Here is a 27,389-nt window from a genome sequence, read left to right as displayed (position 1 = left end):
ACAGATGCCTAATTTGAACCACAACCAAAATTCTTTTTGCTAGGCTTAAAGAACTTGGAATACTGATGTAAGAAGTGTGTTGACATCAGTGGAGAGTATGTGGAATAAATGTAAAGTTATCATCAAATCTCGTTTCTTTCTGGGTAAAGCCAAAGACTTACCAGCAGCCCCTCGCCTTCTTTCAAATGCCATGGCTTTTTAATTCTTAAGCCAATGTTGCGGTGTGGGAGCTCAATCACTGCAAGCGACTCACTGGGCCAAGCACCGAGTGCACCTGATCACAGCTATGCTCACTTGTGTGGTTTGCATATGTAAGGCACTCGAACTGTTTTTGTTTTTTTTTTTTGTTTTTTTTTTTTGCAAAGTCCACTCACAATCCACTCGCACTGGAGTAAGAGCGTTAGCAAATGTAGTATGCACGGAAAAAAAACACAACACAACACCCTTTCTTTCCCCCGGAAGTGTTTTGTTTATGGCTGGCTGCATGTGGACGAAGAGCCGAGCTGCCCAATCAGTGACTTCCATTGGGGTTCAGAGTCCCGGGTCCAGAACATAACTAGTATAAAGTCCAGCAGGACCCCAACTTCCACGGCTTCACTCATCACTACTTAGGATCTGAAAATCTGCGGTTTATACTCATAGAAACACAAATGATTATGCAGGAGGTAGCTGTAAGGGGATGTTCATAAAAGACTTATTTACCGCTCCAAAACCCACATGAAAAACGCACCTATTAAAGAACCTTCTGATTAATCTTCGTAATGGTAACAGTGTACTTGGCTCCAGTCTTTCCTACGTGGAAAAAGGTCATTCTTGAAACATTTCACTTCTGAATCAAATGACATAGCAAAGAAATACAACCAAACACCCCCCACACACCTGCAAGTCCTGGTGCACACTGACGATTTGGGGAGATTCTTACCCCTGTAGTGCTCGTGGCCTCATCTTGTTTTGGGTTTTTTTTTTTTACATGGATTTTTCCGTCAGAAAACTCCACACAGGTAACACTTTCTGTGAACATTTCCAAAGGCATCACACCGATATACTGTATTCAGCAACAAAAAAAGTCACAATGTGTTGTGCCCTGTAATGGCAGAATTCCCCATCACTAAGTAGGTGAAATCAGTGTCCGGCATCGGGGACTCCACATTATGGGTACAAAGACAAATCATCTGGCACGCCACATGGACAGAGGCCACCAACCACAAGTTAGGGATCACCAGCTCACAAGAGACCAATATTACATTGGTCAAACATTGATCCTCTGCCCGTACTGAAATGGTTAAATAGTCAATGTGCATGACTATATTACAGAGGGTAAACTGTAAAATCAGACTTCCTTCTCCCAAACCAAGTAACCCCTTGTGCCTTACAACCCTGGAAGGAATCGGAGCACAGGCTTGGGCAGCGAGGGGTACACTTGGTCTTGTTTTCGTCATTCCCACTCTAGGACACTTGGCAATTACGCGGAATCGGAGCATAATTAGCAGAATTAACCGTGCTCCTGCTCAGACATGAATGTGAAGATTTTCATCATGGAAAGGGTTACACACACACAAAATTGAAGCCAGAAGAAAGATCCAGGGTCCTGCATTTCTTGAATTAACATCTGCAGTCTTTCCTCCTGGCCTGGAGCCAGCACACTAAAGAAGCAGAGAAGCAGGACCCTCCTCTTCCTTGAGCTCCTGCCCCCAAAGGCAGCCTCAGGCGCCCTGTCTGACATGCTTTTCAAGGCGCGCTCGACTCCAGGCCAGACATCCTGGCTCCACTTCCATTGTGTGCAGGGGGCTACTCTGCTCCTTATCCAAGGACTGGATTAGCATAAGAATACCATCCTCCCTAAAATCAGGCAGCAGCCCCCTCTGCTGTAACACTGCAGGCCTCTCCTTTCCCCCTTTGGTATAATTTCCCTACAAATCATCTCATCCCGTCCAGACATTATAACACTTTGCAGGCGCTGACAGCTCATCATATAACGCATGGCTATATTCTAAGCTCGGGGGCCGCGGTGCATTCAGGAAAGTGGCACAGGAGATGCCCCTGTCACACTTCTCACTTCCTGTTGACACTATCATGTACCTGAAGTAAAAACAACATGAGCAGGGTGTGAAGACAGACCCCAGCAGAAAAGCCCCCCCCCCTTTTCACTCCCGTGTAGCTATAATTCTTGCATGTGTTTTTGGGGTGTACAGAGTTTACTGCTAAAGATACCACATTCTTTTTCTGGGAATGACCATAGAGATAGCAAATAAGTTCATATATGGTTTTCTTTGTTACTGTTCTGTGATGTCTACTCACTTAAGCCAGGACTGCTTTGGGATTCTTTGCTCACATACTCACTAAGCCAGGACTGCTTTGGGATTCTTTGCTCACATACTCACTAAGCCAGGACTGCTTTGGGAGTCTTTGCTCACATACTCACTAAGCCAGGACTGCTTTGGGATTCTTTGTTCACATACTCACTAAGCCAAGACTGCTTTGGGATTCTTTGTTCACATACTCACTAAGCCAGGACTGCTTTGGGATTCTTTGCTCACATACTCACTAAGCCAGGACTGATTTGGGATTCTTTGCTCACATACTCACTAAGCCAGGACTGCTTTGGGATTCTTTGTTCACATACTCACTAAGCCAGGACTGCTTTGGGATTCTTTGTTCACATACTCACTAAGCCAGGACTTGTTTGGGAGACTTTTCTGAATAACTAAGCCAGGACAACTTTGGGAGCCTTTGCTCACTTACTCACTAAGCCAGGGAAGCGTTGGGAGCCTTTGCTCACATAATCACTAAGCCAGGACAGCTTTGGCAGCCTTTGCTCACTCACTAAGCCAGCCAGCACACCTTTGGGTGCCTTTGCTTACTTACTCATTAAGCCAGGACAGCTTTAGGAGTATTTGCTCACTTACTAAGCCAGGACAGCTTTTAGGGCTATAGCTCACTCACTGCAGGGCTGACAGAAAACAACCCTCTTTGTTTATACCAGGCTGCATGGCAGCTCAGTGGTTAGCACTATAGCCCAGCTGTGCGATCATGTGCTGTTTATGACAACTATCAAACTACACTGGCAGCGGTTTATTACGCTGAGAAAAAAAAAATCTGCCACTACAATTGGATATGTTGAATCCTTATCTTGTCAGACATCATCTGTGGGGAGAAGAGTCAAGACACCCCATACACAGACAATAAGCCAATCCAGCCTCCACTTCATTGTCTATAGGACTGCAGAGTATAGCATTCTGATTTTTGCGGCAGTCCTATAGCTAATGAATGTAGCTGAGGCCGCACATACTACCTCTGCTCCTTTCAGGGTGTCCTAACCACATTCTCGGGGTTCTAAAGCCTTGATTTCAGGATCCCAGAGGTCTGACCCCCACTAGTCAGCAATTCTATCTTACCCTATGGATATGGGAGAATGTGATTTCTGGGTACGGCCCTTTACATGTGCTGGTTGACCTAAATGAGTGGAAGCGAATAGCTTCTGACAAACTCTTCCAGCACCAGCTTTCCTCCAGCAAAAACAAAACATTACTCATCTTGCGACACATAAGATGTGTGTACAAACCAGCAACATCACAGTTTCAGGCAACTTTTGACATAATCCCATAATTTAACACATTAAAAATGGAATGTGCAGACAGTCTAGTAAAATTATCCTTCATTGCCGAGATCAGTAACAGATAACAGGCACGAGCATAACACGTGACCATCTAATCCTGCCACATACGTACTGTGCAATACAAACATACTGCTAACCGGTCCAAATACGACCAACACCGGATTATTAAAGGGCTTGTCAGACAGGACACTGCTCACAAGGACTACGGCCTAAAGCTCCGCTCCACACGGGCGGACGAGTGCAAAGTGTAACGTAACATCAATATTCTCAATGAAGGGGGAAAACATTATCAACCAATTCTAATATAAATCATTATCTCTCCACTGAAGATTATCACCTATCCACGACCACTGGGACCCAGACAAGGGGAAAGGAGCACGTTTATCCCAGTTACCCCATTCACAATGAAGTGGCTGTGCGAATGCCCAACTGCAGCACCATTCATTCTCTATGGGGCTGTCAAGTGCTCCAATAGGCCTTCTCTGGCAGCCCCATAGAGTATGAATGGAGCAGCAATAGGCACAAATGTATCATTGGACAACCCCTTTAACACTAGAAGTACCAGGAATTTCAAGCTCCATAGGGTTCCAATAGTAGAAATGTTAAATGACCCCTCTCTGGGACTTCTAGTGTTAAAAAGAGCCCAGACGTTTTGGTGAGAAAATTGTCCTCCCAAAATCCAACCTATATGAGAGGTAGCGGGCAACAATTTGGCTTACAAAAGGCATGGAACCCAAATCTTTATCCTACTTCTAATTTCTCCTTTGTAGATTCTTACATTTGATAGCAAACTATGAACATTAAGCTTTAGCTACTCCTTCAGAAAAATTCTGAAGCAACTGATGTCTTGGGCTACATGCGCACGCTGCTTTTTTTGCTGCTTTTTTGGCTGCAGTTTTGTCAGCAGAACTTTCTGACATCTGACTTCCCAGCAAAGTCTATGAGAAGTCAGATTTGCTATGCGCACATTGCAGTTTATTTGTCAGCGTTTTTTTTGTCAAAAGTTTATGACAACAAAAATGCAGCATGTTCATTCTTCCTGCGTTTTTGTCAACATTTGTCACCCATTGAAATCAATGAGGGCATCAAAAACGCAGGAAAAATGCATGCTAATCAAAAGTGGTGCATTTTACCTGCCTTTTACCTGCGTTTTTGGTACCAAAAATGCAGGTGATTTGTCAGGAAGTGAGGTCAGGCAAGTGGTCCCGTCCCGTACTCCATGTGTTCCCCGAAGTACCGCTGTCCCCAGGGGAGATGATGTGGAGGACGGGACTATCATCAGCGGCGGCAGCGAGAGGGAAAAATCAATGTTTTCAGCTGCCAATGTCCATCCCCCTCTCGCTGCCGCCGCTGATAGTCCCATCCTCCACGTGTTCCCCGAAGTACTGCTGTCCCCGCACAGGGGAGATGATGGACCCCTCTCACTGCCACCCCCACCGCTGAAAGTCCCATCCTCCACGCTCCTGTCAGCTCCACGCAGTAGCGCAATCAGCTGAGCTGTCACTGAGGTTACTCGCGGCCACTGCTGGATTCAGCGGTGGCCGCGGGTAACCTCAGTGACAGCTCAGCTGATCGCGCGGCTGTCTTCAGTTGCTGTGTGGAGGTGACAGGTTGCGGCGGTGTCTGCTGCTTCTCCGGTCACCTCCATGCAGCAGAGCTGGAAGCGACGCTGGACCATCCTGGATTACATTGGACATGGAGGGCTTTGTCGGGGTTAATAAATTGGTAATGAGGGAATGCGGGATTTTTCGGGTGTGTGTTTGTGTGTTTATTTACTGTAATTTACAGATTAATCATGGAGGGTGTCTCGGGGTGACGCCTGACATGATTAATCTAGGACTTATTGGCAGCTATGGGCTGCCAATAACTCCTTATTACCCCGATTTGCCAACGCACCAGGGTAAATCGGGAAGAGCCGGGTACAGTCCCAGAACAGTCGCATCTAATGGATGCGGCCATTCTGGGCGGCTGCTGACTGATACTGTTAGGCTGGGGGGCTCCCCATAACGTGGAGCTCCCCATCCTGAGAATACCAGCCTTCAGCCGTATGGCTTTATCTGGCTGGCATTAAAATTGGGGGGGGACCGCACGCCAGTTTTTTTTAATTATTTATTTATTTCTAATTTTTTTTTTTTTCAATTCAACAAGCTTTATGGGCTTGTTTGAACTGAAAAATGCATGAGACAATTGTTGACAAAACTGCAGCCAAAAACGCACCAAAAAAAGCAGCTAAAACGCACCAAAAAAGCACCTACATTTTTTGTGACATTTCCAGGCTCTCTCTGACAAGGTGCAGTTTTGGCTGCAGTTTGTGAACACGAAAAAGAAGCAGCGTGCGCATGTAGCCTTAGGGTACTTTCACACTTGCATTAATTACCTTCAGTCACAATCCGCCCTTTTGGAAAACAGCGGAATCCGTTAACGTTTCCATAGACTTGTATGGATGACTGATTGTGCCAAAAGTACCTGTGTTACTTCCGCCAGGCGGAAGGAACGCAGCATGTAACGTTTGAGTGGCGGAATCCTCTATTTTTCACTGCGCATGCTCATTTTTTTTTTTTTTAAAAAAAAAAAAAAAAAAAAAAAAATCACACAAACTTTATTTTGTCTCTCGGTGGCCAAACGTTCAGGTGAGCGCCCGGCCGCCGGCATGTGAGAGCGCTCAGCTGATCGCCGTCTCTCGGTGGCCAAACGTTCAGCTGAGCGCCCGGCCGCCGGCATGTGAGAGCGCTCAGCTGATCGCCGTCTCTCGGTGGCCAAACGTTCAGCTGAGCGCCCGGCCGCCGGCATGTGAGAGCGCTCAGCTGATCGCCGTCTCTCGGTGGCCAAACGTTCAGCTGAGCGCCCGGCCGCCGGCATGTGAGAGCGCTCAGCTGATCGCCTGGCCGCCGGCATGTGAGAGCGCTCAGCTGATCGCCCGGCTGCCGGCATGTGAGAGCGCTCAGCTGATCGCCCGGCCGCCGGCATGTGCGAGCGCTCAGCTGAGCACCCAGCCGCCGGCATGTGAGAGCGCTCAGCTGATCGCCTGGCCGCCGGCATGTGAGAGCGCTCAGCTGATCGCCCGGCCGCCGGCATGTGCGAGCGCTCAGCTGAGCACCCGGCCGCCGGCATGTGAGAGCACTCAGCTGATCGCCTGGCCGCCGGCATGTGAGAGCGCTCAGCTGATCGCCCGGCCGCCGGCATGTGCGAGCGCTCAGCTGAGCACCCGGCCGCCGGCATGTGAGAGCGCTCAGCTGATCGCCTGGCCGCCGGCATGTGAGAGCGCTCAGCTGAGCGCCCGGCCGCCGGGTGATGAGCTGATCGTTCACAATAGTCTGCTGCTGGTAAAATGTAAAGAAGGAAAAAAAAAAAAAAAAAAGTTTTCCGTTGTTTTGTACGATCCGTTGCATCCGTCACACAACGCAATGCAACGGATACCATTCAATGCAAGTGTGAAACTAGCCTTACCTGTATCCCAAATTTCCCAGCATACCTCTCTCTAATCCCCCCACCCACTGACCCAATGGTCCAGGAGATCTTGCCACACTGCCCCCACCCTATATATTTTTATACCCACACAGTCCTGGCTGATGGATGGCCCCCCTCTCATGGATAGCCCCCCCCTCTCATGGATGGCCCCCCCTCATGGATGGCACCCCCCTCTCATGGATGGCCCCCCCTCTCATGGATGGCACCCCCCTCTCATGGATGGCCCCCCTCTCTCATGGATGGCCCCCCTCTCTCATGGATGGCCCCCCCTCATGGATGGCCCCCCCTCGTGTTGTTGCAAGCAGTAGATGTACCAAGCTGGAAAGGTTCCACGTTCTGGAGTATGGAGGAGGCAGAGACAAAGGAGCTGGAATCTGCATAAAGTAACTATTGATCTATGGACGTTTCCAAGTGGAAGCGGCTACCAGAGACCCCATATTTCTCTGCCCACAGTGAGAACAGAAGCTTTGATGAAGTGCAGCTGCATGGGTTAATCCTTGGTTACAGCTGCTCAGTAGTAGTGTCCTTACACATGGTGCTTCAGAGGCAGTTTTTAGCAATCACATCTGCTACACAGAGGGCTAAAGAGTTTTACACTGATAATAGCGCGAAGTGGAGCTGGACACAAATGGTGGCAGGACTAGAAATGTGCACCATTTGCATATTTTAGGGTTCACTGGTAACCATTCTGGTTGGGATCTGGAGCACGGCAATTGAACAATCCAAGGCTAAGTTCAGGTAGTCACCTCCAGCTGAATGTACTGTATAAACCGCTGCAAAAAAAAAAATGGATGCAGATGGATATGGTAGTGTATACGTAGACCACAATCAACAATGTAATAAAGAAAAAAAATGTATTATGTGCGTAAGGATTTTGGTCATTAAAAAAAAAACCCACACCATTTCTTTATTATTCTTAAATTGAAAAATTAAAATAAATACTAACAAAAGATACTAATAGATACTAATAGACAGACTGACACATACGGTACATCAAATCATACACTTAGTTCAACGTATGGCACAGGCATACATCTGCAGCCACAAACATGGACCCTGCCTAGGGTGTACGGTACATTTACTGATAAAGATCAGCGTGGTAGATAGCCGCCTATCTTCACACCACCATCAACCGCTAAAAGGAATCAGACAAAAACAATCCATCTTTGGGCTGCTTTTCCCGAGCTCCAGCAGCCAGCATAGAGTAACACCCCTCACCATACCACTAGGGGTCCAGTATGTGGCAAGTACACTGTAAAAGTCTGAAACATGACAAAATCCATAATTAGGGAAGATTGGATGCATTTATACAACAGAAATCACTTAACATTTTAACTAAAAATCAGAACACTCCACCCTCCTGCCCTAATACAATCCCCCACCCAGCGTGGCAGGACATGCTCCGAGCGGCACTAAAGATGCAGTGGTCACACGTCCGAGGCACTCACATTACAGACATCAGCTAAACCACAGATACAGATAAACCAACGTCCAAAACACACAGATGTACTAAGCACAAACCCCCAGAAGCCATGCTGTGTGCAGGAAGCCAGGTCTACCAGAAGGGCGACACGAGAAAATAAGCAATGGCATTTTCTGGTTGTTTCTTTCATTCCATTGAATAATTAAGAAGTTGCTTAATGTTTTTTTTTTAAATAAAAAACAAAAGAGTGGACATGTCCCTTTTCTTAAAAATGCTCTCCCCAGATTTTTTTTTCTTCATTTAATGTAATGTGCATGTAGTGCAGTGTGTATGTATTACACTCACCTACGGCCTCCTCATACCTATCCCATCTGCTCCACTTCTCAGTGACGTCACCGCTCTTCAGGTTCTCCAGATTACTTAATAATATGAGCATATGGTGCCTCGTTGCGATAACCAGCCCCAGTCTGCTCCTCGTCTCAGTGACGTCACCGCTCTTCAGGTTCTTCGGATAACTTTTCAATTTGTCCCTATAGTGCCTCCTTATGATGCCCAGTCCCAGTCTGCTCCTCTTCTGAGTGATGTCACTGCTCTTTAGGCTCTCCAGATCACTCTACAATGTTAGTCTATGGTGCCGCCTCCTGATTCTCAGCCCTGATCAGCTCCTCTTCTCAGTAACGTCACTGCTCTTCAGATCACTCTACAATGTGAGCCTATAGTGCCTCTTTCTGATACTCAGCTCCGATCTGCTCCTCTTCTTAATGGTGTCACTGCTCTTCAGCCTCTCCGGATCACTCTACAATGTGAGGCTATGGTGCCACCTCCTGATACCCTGCTCCGATCTGCTCCTCTTCTCAATGGCGTCACTGCTCTTTAGGCTCTCTGGATCACTCTAGAAAGTGAGGCTATGGTGCCTTGTTCTGATGCTATCTAGCATTACTTTGTAAAAGTCCCTTCTGGATCACACAGAGCGCGGTGTCAGAGTCTGCAGAGTTGCAACATCGCTAAGGAGAGGAGCTGAATACTGGAGGAGATGGTGATCGGTGAGTATATTACTACACATGCTGCACTACATTCACATATAGAGTAAAAATAAAACATAACTTGACAGGGCTTCTAACTGCTTAGGGTTTTTAGAAACCTGAAATGGTTAAGATGTTCTGAATATATGATCGGGAAATTATTTTACATAGAAATGCAGCTGTACATTCTTTTAAGCGTTTTGTGATAGGTTTTTCAGCCGTTTTCCACCTACAAAAGACGACATGAGCACATATCTGCAAGGTTTATGATCCACAAAAGCAACCGAAGAGTGCGACAAAAATAAAACCCTACGAATCACTATACATTATGGTAACCGGATAGTTCACTTATACCGAGCCGTCCGCACACTGCAGCTGATCTCCAACTGATTCCTGTTACACCACTACATTTTAGGGGCCTAAAAAGGGGGCGATTCCTGCCAGAGACCACCAGGAAGATTGTTAATTCCTCATCATAGAGGTTAATGGCAAACGAGTGAGACGTTATCTGAGGAGGGCCTCCACATTTTACATACACTAGTCCTGCACTGAATACTATGTAAGCCACAGCACACAGCTGCAGATATCCAGAGGTCACACTACCATCAGAGAGGAAGGGCCGGACATCAGACTGTAAGGAGCCAGCGATGCGGGGCCCGAGAATGGAGGAACAAGGTGTCTGCAGATAGAAGAGCATCAAATACAATAGAAGTCTACACTGTTCTTATTAATTCCATCTAACCAGCAAAAACTACAATTAGTGCCCAGTAATCGGCAGCATACGTTTCCATGATACAGACTTATTAACCCTAGAACGCATACCTGGGGCCTCGCAGGCTGGCTAGGTCACTTGTTTTCTATGGTAGATTTCGATGGTTGCGCGTTCTAGGGTTAATAAGGGGCATCATGTGGTTTAGTGCTTTTATATGGACAATGCAGTCCAATAAGCAGCAGCGGATGTTGGAGATTTGGGGAAAAGTTTCAGATGACTTCTATTTTACTCATTTATATCTCATTCTGGGCTTTTTGGTCAAGTGGGCGTTACTACTCTGTCACTGACAGCCTTTGTCGCATAGAAAGCCATCAATCACTAAGTAGTCCTGTCCACTTGCCTAAAGAGCAGAAGGAGAAATGCATTTTATTGGGGGCTACGGTCCAGTGAATGGTCCTACTCAGTGACTGACCGTTTTTCATATATGAACACTTAAGCAAGGAAGGTTGTCAGTCTGTGTAGGACCGCCCAGTTGGCCAAAAAGTCCCAAATGATCAGAAATGCAAATTAATAAAATACTACTTGCACTGAATTTTCTGACCTAAACATTTTATTTAATCAGTCTGCTCATCGCCTTCCGCTCTATTAAACACTTTATTTTCACAGCAAAACTAAAAGCATGAACATATAATCCCTAGCCTTTTCCAGGTAGTAACTAAACACAAACCCTGGCTAGTCCCAGTCCCGCGACACAAACATGGCTATTGTCTATAGCAACCAGGTGTACTTGCAATTCGGTGTGGCCAGTCTGTGCAGGCTCCTTTGATAGGTGACCTTTCTCCCTCCCCCGGTGGAGAGACTTCGACTATGTGCACACGGTTCATTTTTCGCAGCGTTTTTGCATGTTTTTCGGGTGCGTTTTTGGTTTTCAAACTGCACGACTTTCCTTCCCCAGCAAAGTCTATGAGTTTTCATTTACGCACAGTGCAGTTTTGTTTTACGTGCGTTTTTATGGTGACCATAAAGATGCAACATGTCAATTATTTCTGCGTTTTTGCCAGAGTTTTTCATCCATGCAATGCATTGGAAAAAACACAGTAACAAAACACGGCAAAAAACGCGGTAAAACGCTCAAAACAGCATGCAGTTTTTTTTGTGTTTACCGCATGCTGTGTTTACCATCCAAAAACACACAAAAACGCTGCATCTTTGTGGTCACAAAACAAAACAACGTGCGCACATAGTCTAAAGTGATCACCTATCCAGGTTATATTCACTGCTGGCCAGATGTAGCTCATCAGAACCTGTGTGCTGGGATTTAACCCCGTCCTACCCAGCTTTCCTCAGCATATGGCAAGATTTTGGGAGCAACCTAGACCCCCTTCAGTAACTTCACCATGCAATACACCACATTATGACCCGGATATTCCCGCTTGTGTAGTATTGACTGACAGATGTCTGATTGTGTTGCGGCTCCCAGAGTCCTTACTGCATGCACACCACGCCATAACTGTCACCGATCCTGCACGACAAGCACGTCACATTGCACATTACTGCGCATTACAACACTGCTCACTTCTGGACTCCTAGGACATATCATGGTCAAGACCTGTAGGTATAAATTAATCTATGCATTTTTTTTATTTGTGTGTGTCACATTTAAACACTGTTAGTTCTTAAATGTAGCCGGTGAGGTCCGCTAACTCCTATATACCGTCCCAAGACCCTTTAGAGCTTTAGTCATTTAGTTCAGTAATATTTTGACTGTTTTATTGAACTTACCTGCACTGTGCTGTAAGATAATGAAGTAGGACTAGTCCAGTGACACATTTACGGACGGACACTAGTCCTGATTGAGGAGCTGCAGTCACACCACCTGGACATGATTGTGAAGTCTCAGATTCCTTGTCTCAGCATTTTATCTCCAGTGTCACAGCTCTGCTAATAACCCTCTGCCAGGCAAAGATGCTGCAAACTGTGAAAACGTCCACAGAGCAGGGATTGTCAGTCAAGTCCTGGGGGTATGACCGGATCAACTGAACCAGACTAGTGTCCACAAGGAAACTCCACGCTGGACTAGTCAAGGATCATTAACATCCCGCCAGATGTTACTGGACCAATTAAACCAAACTCCAGAAGTTTGTAACGGCAGTTTAAGAGTAACGCCTAAGACACACGGCATAAAAATCGGTGGGAGTGGAGTGCGATAAAAAAAAAAAAAAAAAAACAACAACAACACCACATTCCACTCGGACCAATTCTAGCCTGTGTGTCAGCACACGAGCGAATATTTTCTCAGCCCTAATCGGACCGAGAAAACAATCGAAGCATGCTGCAACTGTAATGTGATCATTTTTTCTCTCGCACCCATTCAAGTCTATGGGGCGAGAGAAAGATCTCACTGCACTCGCGGTACATCGGTGTACTGCAAGTGGAGAGCGAGAATGGCAATAGCCGGCTACGGAGGAGAGAGGGAGATAAATCCCTCCCTCCCCTCCGCAGAGCCGGCCCGCCCCCCACAGCTGAGGTCTGCTCGCACAATCGGACCACAGTCGCAGGGACACTCGCATGACACTTGGCTCTGCTGTACTGCCAGCGTGAGCAGAGTGTCATGCGATGGGATCGCACTAGTGCCCCATGTGGCCCTGGCGTCCGGAGATCTGACGAGTTCCCTTTCCCTCCTTCACCTCTGAGACGGTTCTCACCTTCCTGACCAGGCCAAATCTTACAATTCTGACCAGCATCATTTCATGAGGCAATAACTCCACACTTCAATGTATCCCAGTTATTTTGACACTGATTTTCGTAGCACAATGTACAATACTTTATGATAGTGGAAAATTTAGGTCAGTTTTTTGTAAAAAAACAAAAATTTTGGCAAAAATTGCACAATTTTATGCCCTTCAACGAGATAGTAATATACAAAAAGGTTAATAAATAACATCTACCACAAGCCCACTTTACATCAGCATTATTTTTAAAACTTATTTTGTTTTTGGAGTTTTGATGGGTTAAAAATTTATCAGCAAATTCTCATTTTTGTCACAAAAACCCAATTTTTTTTTAGGGGTCACGTCAGTGTCACGTTTGGGTATTTTCTGTGACCTAGGCTCCTCAAACGTGACACCATTCTAAAAACTGCACCCCTCACACTGCTCAAAATCACACCCAAGACGTTTATTAATCCTTAAAGTGCTTTTTTCATGCTAAAAGGCATGCGTTTTGATTTTACAGCTAAGTCTATGGAAAATGGGGATTTCTAGTCCGCACTTTGCGTTTTAAAACGCTGCGTTTAATTTGCATATTTTGTGGCAAAAACTATGCGTTCAAAGAAGCAGCATGTCCGTTGTTTTTGCCATTTTGGGTGCGTTTTGCTAACATTGAAGTCAATGAGAAATGGCAAAAACCAAGTTTCCTACAAATTCCGGCGTTTTACCTGCTTTTTCTGTGCAGAAAACATGCGTTTTGAACTTTCAAAACGCATGCTGTTTGCACATTAAATTAATGATTTCATATGTCCCTTTACACACACACATAATCCGACAATTAAATTAAAGAAAATGTTAAATTTAGTGCTATTTTTCTAATAAATACTATATTACTGTTATAATTCCATTTTATATTTCTATTTTCTTTTTAATTTCTGAACTAATGTATTTAATCCTTTTTTTTCTCTTTTTTCAATATATTTGAATGTTTAACCTTTATTTAGCAGTGTATTGATTTACAAAACGCATTTATCAAAACGCAGGTGGAAAAGCATGTAAAAAGCGCTGAAAACGCATCTAAAACGTGGTAAATATGCATGCGTTTTCAGCACTAAATTTCTGAAAAAGGCAACTTTGGTCAAATCAATTAAGCACAAAACGTGTGTTTAGAACTGCAAGTAGGTGAACGCAAAGTGCGGTCGCAGCCTCACAGGAACTAAAGCGATGTGGAGTGAAAAAAAAATGAAAAATTTTACTTTTGCCCACCAAAATGTTACTGTAGCCCCAAATTTTTCATTTTCACAAGGTTAAGAGGCGAGGAGCACAATATGACTCTTGGATAGTGGACACCATGTCATGTTTGTAGAGCCCCTGATGTGCATAGACCGAGGAAACACTCCCCCACAAATGACCCCATTTTGGAAATTGCACCCCTCAAGGAATTTATCTACATGTGTAGTCCACACCTCGAACCCTTAAGTTACTTCACACAAATTTCTAACGTTAAGCAATGAAAATGAAAAGGGGAGGAACAAAAAAAAAAAAAAAAAAAGAAGAGCAAAAACATTTTTGTCCCACAAAAATATTGCTTTAGCCCCAAATTTTTCATTTTCACAAGGGTAAGGGGAGAAAATGGATTGTGCAACTTATTCTAAATACACAGATTCCCCACATGTGGTGGGAAACTATTGTTGCACAGGGTTCAGAAGGGAATGAGCGATATTTGAATTTTGGAGCATCATTTTGGCTGGAATAGATTGCATACACCATGTCCCATTTGAAGAGCATTCACATGCCAATAAACCTAAAGCCTTCAAACCCCCCCCCCCCCCCCGCCTCCCCTCCTTACCCCGAGTGAACCCATCCTGGAAACTACACCTCTCAAGGAATTCATCAAGGGGTGTGGTGAACAATTTTGACCTTCAGGCGATTCACAGATCTGTATAACATTGGAGTGTGAAAATAGAAAAAAAATGCATTTTTTCAACTAAAACATTGCTTTGGCACCAAATGTTTAATTTTCAAAAAGGGTTATAGGAAAAACTCAACAGTATAATTTTTGAGGCACAGTGCAAAACGTAGGAGGGAAGGAGCACTATATGGGAGGTTGCAGTCTCACATTTGGGTTTGCCATCTCACATTGGCAGACCCCCCTCATAAGTGACCCCATTTTACAACAAGGGGTGCAGTTAGCATATTGACTCAACAGGTGTGCGACAGAATTTTATACCGTTAGGCGGTGAAGAATGAATTATATTTTTTTACACTAAAATGTTGAGTCAGCCTCCAATGGCCAATAAGAAGAAAATGGGCTGCAACGTTTGCTGTGTAATTTCTCCTAAATTTGTCCATACCTCCATGTAATCGGGAACTACTTTTGAGGCACAGAGGAAAGCTGAGAAGGTGAAAAGCGCCATATTATAGTTCAGATTTAAATGGAATGGCTTGTGGGTGCCATGTCACATTGGCAGAGCCCCCGACGTGCCAAAACAGATGAGATTCCAACAAGTAACCCCATTTTACAAACAGCACCCCTCAATAAATTTATCTCTGGGTGTAGTGAGCATAATGACTCACAAAATGTTATACTATTGAGCTGTGAAGAAAATAATATTTTTATCACCAAAATATAGTTTTAGCCTTAAATTTCCAATTTACAGTATAAAAAAAAAAAAAAAAAAAAAAAAAAAAGCCTCAGTGTGTTACACAATTTCTCCTGAAAGTGGCTATACACCAGGCCTGGCTGCACCGCAGGGGGCTCAGGAAGGAAGGAGCACCATTTCATTTTTGGAGCACAGATTTTACTAGAATAGTTTGCGGACTAAGCCCCTAAGAGTACCATCTCACTAAACGACGCACCAGCGATTCCGACCACAATATAACCTGGTCAGGATCGCTGGTGCATCGCTACAGGGTCGCTAGTGAGCTGTCAATCAGGCAGATCTCACCAGCGACCAGCCACTCGTGTAACGATAGTGCTTGGTAACCAGGGTAAATATCGGGTAACTAAGCAAAGCGCTTTGCCTGGTTAACCGATATTTACCCTGGTTACCAGCGTACACCGCTTACAGGCTGCCAGTGCTGGCTCCCTGTATACGTAGCCAGTTTACACATAGGGTTACTAAGCAAAGTGCTTTGCTTAGTTACCCGATATTTACCCTGGTTACCAGCATACGCTGCTTACACAGAGTCTGTGCTCGTTGGTCTCCCGCAGTCAAACACACCGATGTGTGCTGCACAGCGGGAGACCAACGAGCAAAAGATGAACCAGAACAGTGTAACGATCAGCGATTTCACAGCAGGGGCCAGATCGCTGCTTAGTGTCACACACAGCGAGATTGCTGATGAGGTCACTGGTACGTCACAAAACCTGTGACTCAGCAGCGATCTCGCTATGTGAGAAGTACCCCTAAGTGCCACAACAGTAGAACCCTCTTACGTGACCACATTTTGGAGTTTATACCCCTCTAGGAATTCATTTATGGGTGTAGTAACATGAAATCAAATGCAGTGAATGTTGCAGATCTAAAAATCGCACATGTATTGTAGTGTCCATAATATTGTGCCCAGCTTTTACTTCTGGAGACACGAATTCCATACACTAAGCGGACTTCCTCACTACAATAATGCCACACATGTGGATGCTAACTATGGTGTGGAGCAAATTGTGCAGCTCAGAAGCAAGGGTCGTGGGGGGGGGGGATTTGGATTTCGGAGCTCACATTTTTCTGGATTTCTTCTTTTTTTTTTTTTTTTGGGTGGGGGGAGGTGACAGCGCTTTACTCGAGCCTTTGTGCTACCAGTAATGATATTTCCATTAACAGATGAGTGAGGACTTACTTTTTTGTGGGTTGAGTGGATTCCTTTATTGATAGTATTTTGCAACAATTCTAATTTATTCTGTGCTCTATACTGAGCACTTACTGTACATTGGGGTTTTTAGCTACATCTCTGATATACGCGATTGAGGTCAAGCCACAGAAGGACCCAAACACTATACTGAGGCAGGAGAGTTACTCCGGACTTCATGGGGCCACTGTTCAGCAGAATCAGTCTTCAAAAGGTAGCTGACTGCACCTTTGTGGACGTGTAAAAAGATCAACACTACTGGACCACAGGTTAGACTAGAGTTCAAATTATTCGCTCTGCCTTATTGCTGTGAATTTTCGGATGGAATTTTGTGAGAATCACGTTTTTCAGAGATTTGCACATAAACCCAGACGGAAGCCTCAGCGTAGAGCGCAGGATAAATGTGAGCCGAGACTTACTGTGATCTTTTGATGGCCGTATGAACTTCATTGACAGCAGTTAAAGAATTGATTTTTTAATTTATATTTTACGCCGTTCACTTTACAATATAAGTAATAGGGCGACTTTTTCTATTTTTAAAAATACGATTTTTCGCATCACCATATGTTGAAGTCTATAGTTCTTTTTTTATATTTCTGTCATGTGAAGGTTTATTCTTTGCGGGATGAGTTGTGTTTTTTTTTTGTTACCATTTTTGGGCACATTTTTTGATCGCTTTCTATTCCAATTTTCCAGAGTCAGAATGAAAAAAAAACAATAATTCAGGATTTATTTTATTTTTTTATACTGTTCAAATTGTTGTAGAATGATATGGCCGCTTTATAATATTTAAGGCCAAAACTATTACAGCAACACCACATTTATATTGAATTTTGTTTTATTTTCCTGCTTTTACACAAACTATTTTATAAAAGAATTTTTTTTTTTTTTGCATGGCTCTATATTGACAGCAATAGCTTTTCTATTTTTTTCCTGACAGAGCTGTATGGGGGCTTGTTTTTTGCAGGACAAGGTGACATTTTAAGCAACAACATTTCATTGTGTTTTCTTCCACTATTTTGTTGGCTTTATGGTGGAAATACAGTTTTTGCTATGTTTTTTATTTTTTACGGTGTTTACTGTAGGGTTTCATTATTGAGAGTTTGATAGATGCAATAATGTATTACACCTGTCAGCATTACACTGACAATACGCCTTTTAAATCATGTTCCTGGCATGGTATAAAAGGCCACCGTAGCTAGCATATCTGGAGGTCATAATTTGACCTCCGGTTGCCATGACAACAAATGAAAAGCACACGATATATTGCGGTTGGAGAGAGAGACCCTGCCCTGTCCAAAACCTCCTAAATGCTATAACCCCTATTCACCATGGCATTTAGGGAGTTAAACAGCCAGGGCCGATGTCAGTTGGAGCTCGGCTATCACTTAAGCCAAGCTTCCCAATAGAATTATATATTAGAAATCATGCAGTTTTCCCACTGGCCACACAGGGGCTTTTATTACTCAAACTTCCTATTTTAGGAAACAAAACACGAACATTAGCCACAATGACCAGACTTTGTGATGTAGCAAATAATGAGCGTGTGCAAAGGTCATTGTGAAGCGGAAAGGAATGGTGGCACCTATTGTGAAGAGATGTGAAGAGAAGACCTGAGTAATTACTTGTGTAGACAGATATAGTCCTGCCTCTGCGGGTAACGAGCCTGGTAGAAACTCTTCCTGAAAGAGCAGGAAGTACAAGTCTTAAAGCCCAAGTGTTCAATTTTTTGGAATGAAAATTTAAAAGGCTATTCATTTTGGGTGGGGGTGGGGGTGGGGGGGAGTTATTTACTTTTAATAATGATCACAATATGGGGACAGAATGCTTCATTTTATAAAAGAAAAAACTACACGTGACAAAAAAAAAAAACTAATTAAACAGTAAGTCATCTTCTGATTATAGCTTTCCTATGAAGAAATTGGGGTGCAACCAAGAACCTGGGCCAAGTACAAGATTGGCTTTATAATCCACAAACAGGGCTGGTGAAACGTTTGGACTCACATGCAGTCATTCATGCAATGGGTTTCCTTGTTCTTATTGGACTATTCACATTGTAGATGGAGACTGAATTCAGTGAAACCGTGGAGGAACACACATGGAAAAGAGCAAAGAAAAAAATAAAAAGTGAAACAAAGCAGAATGTTCTTATACTGGCGTATAGACGCGGCCTAGTGCTGTCTGAAGCCTTATCTGATCGCCCTCGGCCCAATGTTACGCTATAGGGCAGTGCACGCCAGCATTTTTTTTTTCTCATGATGGAAGAGAAATGGGGAAAAAACTGCTACATGCTGCGATTGGCAGCGTACATCGAACAGAGCACACCTATTCAAATCTATGGGCGAGTGCTAAACATTGGAGTGCACTCTGAGTGCAGTCCGATATACACTGACAATGGAGAAATTAAGTTGTTGTTCTCACCAGGGCTCTGTATCTTACAGGCGAGAGACTCTGATCACAGTAAATGACACTCTGCTCATGCTCGGCTCATGCTCGCAGGATAGTTGTCATGCGCATAATTGTCCCGATTCTCTGGCATGGGAGAATCACCGGCTGTGTGAGTGCACCCTTAAGTAAACATCACCCACTGGATAATCCAAACCCATAGAAGATCTTTGGTGCTACAAACAATGGTATGAAGAGGGAAAAAAATGTGATGAGTGGAAACGTTCCTGACGTCACCGCTCATCAGTGTCCTACGTCTCTCAGTGCGCAGTGAGCCAGGACTGGCTGCTGCTCAAAGTCTATGGAGCCTCGTACTAATGCATCCTAGCACATGATCTACGTAATCAAATAACATTGTGGGTACCGCTGGACTACGTCGGACCTGGGACCATTGGTATCCAACAAATTGATGAACAAAGGACAGTGTTTTGTTTTGATCTCTCTTTTTAGGTCTTCCAGGTTTCCATCTCTGTACTTGGTCAGATTCCTTGGACTAAGTTGGATCTGCATTGATTGTTTTTTTTATAAATTAGTGAAATAGGGAAAGTGTCGTGGAGTGTCTTTTTTAAAATAAAAGTATTTTTGTGTGCGTTTTTTTCTTTTGCATTACTGGGGTAGTAATGGGGTTGTCTAATAGATGCCCTTCCATTACTAACACAAGGGCTTGATGCCACCGTATCAGTGCAATTGGGAAGAGCCAAGGTGAAGCACCAGAACTGCAGTGGTCTGGGGTGGTTAATGGCTGGGAAAGAACCAATAATCACGGACCATCGCAGTCTCTCAGATGTCTCAAGAGGAGACCTCACGTTTTTAAAAAATCTCTGTATTAGTTTAAACCAGGCTAAACAGTGCAATATGTAAAGAGTGCAAGTGTTTAATATATGGCGGGGGGGGGGGGGGGGTTGGGATAGCATCGGAATATTTATTCTGTCTGGAGGTTTATATTTGATTGCTTTATTATTTCTGACAACTAGCAAGAACGCACATAGAATGTTCTGATGTTAGAAAATTTATGTCATATGGACGGCATACAGACATATGAAAGGAAGGTGAGACAGAAGCAGAAAAATAAAATTCCACACTCGCACAGCACTCGCATAACATTCGTTCCACTTTTTGGGATGAAATCAGAATGATTATCTATACGCTAGTGGGAGTGAGGCCTTACACCGAATGCAGGCACTGTTTGGATGGGAAACACTATGGCTCTCATCTTTACAGTATTTTAAGGCATGGCCATTATAATAATTTTTTATCTTTCCGGAGTACGTGTTTAACAGGACTTTTTGCATCCTTGCCATAAACTTATTTTCATTGCCTTTACAACCCAGCCCAATATTACATCTATCTAAACGAGGGGCGATCCAAAAGTAATGATAATCGGTTATTTCTATGGCACACAGAAATTAAAATAAAATGTTTTCTTCTCTCTTAGGTACCCACTAGTCCAGGGGAAAAAAAAAATCACTTAAATAGGCCACGATTCCCGGGAGCTACATTCATTTGAATATGAACTGCCGAGGAGTGAACATCAAAATGGAAAAAAACGAGCTCAGAGCGGTCATCAAATACCTCTGCTTGAAAAAAATGACTACCAAAGACATACACAGCGACTTGGTGGAAACATTGGGGGACTCTTCTCCTCCATATTCTACAGTTGCATGCTGGGCCAAGGAATTTAAGCTGGGAAGAACATTGACGGAAGATGAACATCGTGAAGGACGCCCATCCACGTCCCTCAATGAAGAAAACGTCAAAAGTTGAAGAAGTTGTATTGGCAGATCGAAGAGTGACTATCAGGCATGTAGCTGAGGTCACAGGGATCTCATATGGCAGTATTCAAAGAATCCTTGCAAAAGAATTGCATATGAGAAAGGTCTCCGCGCGATGGGTGCCAAAAATGTCAACAGACGAGCAAAAGAAGAAACGAGTTGACATTTCAATAGCAAATCTCGAAAAGTTCCAAGCAGACAAGGAGAATTTTTTGTCACGTTTTTTTTGACCATGGACGAGACCTGGATCCACCACTTTGATCCCAAAACTAAACAACAATCGATGCCATGGAAACGAGCAGACGAACCGACGCCGAAGAAATTCAAACTGTCAAGCTCAGCAGGGAAGGTTATGGCGTCCGTTTTTTGGGACGCTGAAGGAATTATTATGGTGGACTATTTGGAGAAGGGAGCCACTATTACGGGCTCCTACTACGCAGAACAAATAAGAAGATTGCGGGAGGCTATCAAGGAGAAAAGGCACGGCAAACTGCGGGCTGGAGTGCTGTTTCACCAAGATAACGCGCCGGCTCACAAAGCTACAGTTGCCATGGCAACCATTCAAGAAGCGGGCTTTGAACTGGTGGAACACCCTCCCCCCCTATTCGCCAGATCTAGCCCCCAGTGACTTCTTTTTCTTTCCTCGCCTCAAGGAACACCTCCGGGGCAAAAATTTGGCGACAATAGCGACGTGATAACCGCTGTTAGGGATTCTTTTTGAGGGTCAAGTTCAAGAATTTTTTTGGAAGGGAATTCTAAGTTTAGAAAAGAGATGGACTAAATGTATAGACTTGTTAGGAGACTGTAGAAAAATATATTTTTTTTAATATATTCATTGTGTTTATTATTGATTATCATTACTTTTGGATCGCCCCTCTTATATATACACGTATAGATACACGTCAGATAAAAACAGCTTCTAGACCATATAAATCCAAGCTTTCCCAAATAGCTCAGCAGGCTGTGGCTGGTGTGAAAATGCAACCCTTTGGCCATTGTTTGCTGGTCACAATCATGCCAACTTAACACATTGTTGAAGAAGAAAAAAAAAAACAAATGTGCAAGTTGATCGGAGGCAAAAGCCTAGACTATAGGAAATCAGAAATTAGGGAGCAAACAGGACTGGTGGCATTTTGGGTAAAAAAAAAAAAAAAAAAAATTCTAAGGGCCTGTACCCACAATCAGTGTTTTTGCGGAGTCCAAAATGCTACATTGTACGGTACAAGCACTGTGGATGAGATTCATAGAAATCACATGCCCACTATGCGTTTGCAGCAAAATTAACCTGCGGTGCGGCTTAAACTGGCCAAGAACATAACGATTCTAACGATGGCACTAGCAATCGGTTTCAAAGGATGCACAATGGACCCATTAGACAGAACACCATGTTCACACTCAAATATCTGCCATAAACCTAAATGTAATGGGAACTATGTATTCTTCCTTCCCAACTGGAGTCCCAAGTTTTCAGAACCAAATCTTCTTTTCTGTCACCTTTAGCGTGTGAATCTGACCATTAAAGAACAATCTTAAGAATAATGATCTTTAGGAGATCTTGTCATGATGAAAATGGTATCTGATCTGCAGGCATGATGTAAAAGCACAGGAAGGGCTTAATTCATTTTTGCAGGAACTTGTAATTTATTCATTGAAGTCTCTGGTGTTTGCATACTTATGAATCTAGTCCCTATATGAGGGACTGTAAATGCAAAGATAGCTGTCAATCACTGGTAGGACCGCCCACTGAACCTATACGCTACAAACACCAGGGATATTAATGAATAAGTAATACTGAATCTTTTCCAGCAAACCCAAATACCATTCTGCTCAGCTACTTATCTATAGCATGATATCTGCATATTGGACTGTATGTTTAATGTGACAGGTTCCTTTCTATATACAGTGGAACCTTTGTTTACAAGAACAATCCGTTCTGGGGGTGTGCTTGTAAACCAAGTTACTCGTCTAGCAAAGCAAGATTTCCCATAGGAAATAATGGAAGCTCAGACAATTCGTTCCACAACTTGTTCAATGTCCCATCCTAAACCCCTATTGTGCCATTGCACACGCACACATTATGCTCACCTTATCTTCCATTCCCTCGCCGGCCTCCTAGATCTTGTAGCCCACCGGTACAGGATGTGTATCGGGTAACCATCGCGACTGATGCGGGAGCTTCCGCTGCCAGAGCGCTGACGTCAAAAGGCATAAGCCACTTTCCTTTGAGAAGTGCTGTCAGCGGAAGTTCCTCCATCGTCGCAATGGTTACCCAATACCCATCCTGTACTGGCGGACTACAAGAACCAGGAGGCCGGCGAGGGAACGGAAGGTAAGGTGAGCATAATATGCGTGTTTGTGTGGACTGCAAGAGTGGGTCAGAGCGCGGTTATAGTACGGAACCGGAAGTGTGTGCGGTCAATATTTGCTCGTACAGCAAAGCTTTCTCGTGAACCGAGTTACAGATTTACAGCAAGCTTTGCTCGTATAGTGAAATACTCGTAAACCAAGGTGTATATATGATAGAATGCAAATTGTTGAAGTATAACTCATCATGAACACAGATCACTTACTTTACCCAATTCTTCAGCACTGGGAAAATGATCGTCCTCAGAGATAATCAGCGATTTTACCCGTATTTCCTGTTCATTAACTCCAAAGAGGTGTAAAACTGATGCATATTTTTGCAGACCTAGAAAACACAAAAACAAGGCAATGTAAGAGGCATACACACACTTTAATGTGACAATATGGAGCCTTTGCCTGTCGGATCTTGCCTGCAGCAGATATATTCAGCCACACAGGATAAATCAATTCAAATGTGAAAAAAGGAAGCTCGCAATAATCCCAGCTGCTCCACCCAGCGGTAATCTTATCTACTCATGGCAGTACTAAAGAATTCCAGGATCTGCCTGACCTCCTCCCAAGGTTACCAACCTCCTTTTTTCCAATCCATTAGAATAAGTCATTTGTAACCTGCAATTGTTTACTCTGAGGCAGACACTAGGGAACTGGAGCCCTGCGGAGGATATCACATAGCATCCGCGCCTGCACAATATAATTTCATTTATACGCATAGCATTGAAGTAACTTATTTCCGTGCCGCCACCTGAATCCGAGGGTTTACAAGGTAAATTCACCAAAAAAGGGAATCTAATGAGACTATTGTACTTCCTCTACGATCTTCACAAGACATACCTAACAAAAAAAAGAAACGTAATTCCACAAGAAGCTATATCCTATTATCAGTATTAAATATAATATATATGGTACACAAAAGGTAGTTTATAATCAATGCTGCATAAAGGGATCTCACATATGTTATAGAAGTTGGGTGACAAGCCCAGAAGCACCAGGTCAGTTCTGCTGACAATATGGGGTTTGTGGTGGTGACACAGTTAAAGGGAATCTGACACAAGGCTTATACTTCCCAATGACAACATTAGAGACAGGGTCGCTGATTCCAAAGCAGTTTTGATAAAGTCTTCTGTCATTAATGGTGTACAACGGGTTGAACAGAGCCACATAGCCAATATACAGCACCATGAAGTAGGAGTTCAGTGGCACAAACTCTGTGATACATTTGGTGAACCGTCCTACAAGTTACAGACTGCTCTTTCTTAAAGGAGTCTTCCAGTACTCTGGCAACCCCATGTCGATTCCCATATTCCCCCCCCCATGTAAAATAACAGCCTATACTGGCCTTCAGTGCGGGTGCTGTTCCAGCTGCTGCTCTTGTGATCCCTCTGGATGTCACGTTACATCTGAAGCAGGGGACAGTGAAGCGGCTGCTGATTGGCTGCATGAATTGTGTGACATAAAGCCACGTGAGTCGAGGGGGAGCAGGTGCTGACATTGCCAGACTGGTGCCCACCTGAAGGAGAGTATAGGTGACATTTTTTGGGGGGGAAATACAGTGATAGAGAAGGTGTTGTCAAAATAGTGTCTGGCTTCCATTACACCAAACTACAAAAAATAAAAAAAAAACAAAAAAAAAAAACAAAAAACAGTTTCACATGCACCACTAATAGATCTTGTACACTTTACAAATTTGTAAAAAAAATAAAAAATGAATGAATGAATGAATGAAGTCTTGAAGAATAAATGTGGCGAGCGGCATGTGTGCTGGAATTGTGGCACACTAAATGTGTAATTCTGCCCCATAGATCTCACAGGAGAACGCCGTTAATGTGGAACTGACAAATCTTACAGGTCAAGAAAAAGTAGTAACAGTTGGAGCGAAACCACTGGAGCTGCTCATAGGCCTTTTTAATTAAAGGGATTTCTCACTATTACCAAATTAGATTGTTGGGGTCAACACCCAGTACCTCTACTGAGCTGCAACCAGCAGTGGGACTCCACAGCTCAAATACTACAGATTGGCGCCTTCACATTTCACTAGGAGCTGATCTGCAGTACCTGGTAGTGTTATAGTGGCACAGGCATAGATTTCCCCTTCCACTCACAGATTCTCTACAAAGGAAGGCTGCTTTCACACCTCTGGTTTTTGCTATGCGGCACAATCCGGCACTTTGCGATTTTCCTGCAACCGTTTTTTTTTTGCTGCCGGTTGCGATTTTCCTGCATAGACTTTAATTAGTGCCGCATTGTGCCGCATGGCCTTGCGTTCCGTCCGGTTTTTGCCGCATGCGGCAGATTTAGCCGATGCGGCGGCCGGATGGAACGTTGCCTGGCACGTTTTTTCGTGCGGCAAAAAAAACCGCATCGCGCCGCATTCAGCCGATGCGGCGCATTTTTTAATGCATGCCTATGGCGGCCGGATGCGGCAATAACCGCATCCGGCCGCCGCATGCGGTTTTTGCCACTGCGCATGCTCAGTAGCATGCCGCAAGCGGCAAAAACCAGACTGGCCGCAAAGGAAAAACTTATGCAAAGGATGCGGTGTTTTCACCGCATCCGTTGCATAGCTTGCACAGCCGGATTAAGCCGCAGAGCTCAAGCCGGATGTGTGAAAGTAGCCTTATGTAAGAGACCCACATTAAAATAGTCAGATGGTCCCAGCAAACTCTACATGCTTGGATGACTTTAATGGTATGTGTAGGGGCCTTATAGGCAGTACATTCAAAAGACATTGAAGGCACAGACCTAGTGGAAGTCATGTGCTTATAGCCACTGATGAGCCACATAACAGTGGGTGGCAAAGAAACCAAGGCTCATGTGGAGCAAAACCCCCCAGGATAGAAGTGAATGGTGGAGGAGACCGTGAGGAGCAGCCATTCTGATGTGCCACACAAACGGTATAATATGGGGAAATGTATCCTAAATATAAGAGCACATGTACCTATACACTTAGGTGGCCAGAGACGGCTCAGAAATGTTTAAAAAGTCAGACAGTTACTTACATAGGAATTACTTCTAGGTACAATTAGAGAGATAGATGTTTTCGATCTGGGTTCGGCTGATTTCGCCCACTTTTGCCCTGGATGTAATGGCCTGAACTAGCAGTAAATCAGAACCAGCACCTTCCAATGACTGTAAAAAACAAGCAAGGCTGAAAGGGATGTGAATAAGGAAACCAAACCAAGGAGTATTCGCTGCCCCACACCTCCTGCTGGGTGACTCACTTGGAAATCACTTTAAAGGGACCCACTCACCAGGATTATCGTATATAAGCTAAAGCCGGTGCTATACTGGCACTATTAGGCTGATTCTCTACATACCTGTAGTGGGCAGCTCAGATGCTTAGGTTTTTGGATTTCAAAACCTTAAGTTTTATAAAATGAGCTGCTTGTTGAGTGACAGCAGCTGAGGAGCAGATAATATCTGGGGGGTATTCATAGCTATCCCCTCCCCCTATTAGAATTAGCATAAGTATTATACAATCGATTCACTTTGTCTGTTGCAGGACCTGTGAGGTCATACCCATGTGACCACAAGGGGTGGGCGCCTCAGCCAACAAAGCTGGATACCAGGTCACATGGGTATGACCTCACACAGGTCCTGCAAGAGACAAAGTGAATCGTTTGTATAATACTTATGCCAATTCTAATATGGGGGAAGGAATAGCTATGAATATATTATCTCCTCCTTTGCTGCTGTCACTCAAGCAGCTAATGTTATAAACTTTACTTTCTGGGATTTCAAAACCTAAACATCTGAGCTGGCCACTACAGGTATATAGAGAATCAGCCTGATAGTGCCAGTATAGCACTGGCTTTAGCTTACCGTATATACGAAAATCCTGGTGATCGTTCCCTTTAAGTTGAATTGGACACAATGTAATATTGGCTGCACAACGGAATGAAACATATATTTCATTTATTCGTTGTTTCTTCATTATAAAGATATTATCAAAATATTTAGCACCTAACGAGGGAACTTGTCAAGGGGTTTTCAGACAAACAAAATACAGTGGA

The 27,389-nt window shown here is 44.0% G+C and overlaps 1 protein-coding gene across 3 annotated transcripts in view; it reads right to left on the bottom strand.

The window, feature by feature from the left end:
• The window catches only part of BMPR1A (bone morphogenetic protein receptor type 1A), a 140,864-nt gene that overhangs the window by 69,420 nt on the left and 44,055 nt on the right, over nucleotides 1-27,389 (bottom strand). For all 3 annotated transcript variants that reach the window (XR_012754231.1, XM_075349000.1, XM_075349001.1), the window contains exon 2: nucleotides 23,586-23,704. The gene's annotated coding sequence lies outside the window, so the exon portion shown is untranslated. The remainder of the gene's footprint in view (nucleotides 1-23,585; nucleotides 23,705-27,389) is intronic.

Source organism: Anomaloglossus baeobatrachus, chromosome 5, assembly GCF_048569485.1.
Source record: "Anomaloglossus baeobatrachus isolate aAnoBae1 chromosome 5, aAnoBae1.hap1, whole genome shotgun sequence".
Lineage (NCBI taxonomy): Eukaryota > Metazoa > Chordata > Amphibia > Anura > Aromobatidae > Anomaloglossus > Anomaloglossus baeobatrachus.
Note: the sequence above shows the minus strand (reverse complement) of the source record. Positions and strands in the feature narration are given on the sequence as shown.